The sequence below is a fragment of the Hipposideros armiger genome, unplaced genomic scaffold, assembly GCF_001890085.2.
Source record: "Hipposideros armiger isolate ML-2016 unplaced genomic scaffold, ASM189008v1 scaffold_1558, whole genome shotgun sequence".
Classification (NCBI taxonomy): Eukaryota; Metazoa; Chordata; class Mammalia; order Chiroptera; family Hipposideridae; genus Hipposideros; species Hipposideros armiger.
Window position 1 is genome coordinate 132,628 of NW_017732908.1, and position 1,179 is coordinate 133,806.

A 1,179-nucleotide genomic window follows, 5' to 3' on the forward strand; every position below is an offset into this window, starting at 1 on the left:
GTCACCAGCCCAGAACCGCTGTCTGCACCATGAAGCTGCTGACAGTCCTCATGCTGATTGCCCTCCCCCTCTCCTGCTTTGCAGGTGAGCGCTGCCCAGGAGGGCGGGCTTTGGTTAAAGGTTGTTGTCAGGGCCCCTGTGGAAGACCTCCTGTCCCCCAAGCCCAGAACAGAGCATGTCATTTCTCTAGTGTCCTCGCTTTTCATGTGTTTGGCTTCTCTGGCCCGTGGAAGCCAGGAAGGTGGGTGCAAGGAGGCAAATGTCTCAGGGTTTGAAGGAAATCCCAGATTCTGAGTTTACTTTCCTAGATTTGAGAACTCAAGGCCGCTGACCAAACACCATAGTTATGCCCAAACAGGAATTCAGACCTCTGTAAGTGAGCCCACTTTCCATGTTTTCATCCCAGGTACTGGCTGCCCGCTCCTTGAGACGGTGATAAATGAGACACTTTCTCATAACGAGAGTGTTAATCAGTACCTCACAGATTTTTAACAGTTCATAGCCAGTGAAACGGCTGCAAGGGCTGCAATGCAACTGAAGCAATGATTTGTCAACCAGGAAGACGAAACTCTGGCCAACATCCAAAAGATTATGGTAATTTCCCTTTCTTCTTTAAGTACTTTTAATCCACTGGACAGGGAGAATCAGGTTCTAAGTTTGTCACTTATTATGTGAAAGCAAGTGTTGACCATGCTTTGTTTCAGTGACTTTCATTGTTGGTGAGTGTGAATAGTACTGTGATGTCAAGAAAACCATCCAAGGTTCAATGCTGCTGTGTCTCTTCACTTTGTGGAATCTTGAGTGAATGAGAAATGAAAAGGACAAAGTGGGGGAAAAATGCTTGGTAAAAGGCTTCCCTAATGCTCCGCTTAGAATCTGATTCTTAAGAAGACCTTCCTTCACTTGTAAGAGTGATCAGAAAAATAAATTCCTCCTGTTCATAAGTCAAGTAGTAAAACATTTTAAAGAATTTTCAACAAAGTCCAGAAAATTTATTTTAGGGATTATTCCATATATCATATTAACACAATCTAAAATGCACTTTCAGGCAATCATATTTTGTTAGTATAAAAGATTGAATTATGGACCATTAATTAAAGACCCAAGTGCAGGTCCTGGGTATGAACCTGCCACGGGTGAGGGAAATGTTTAAAACAAAAATCAGTAGTTTAACAATGA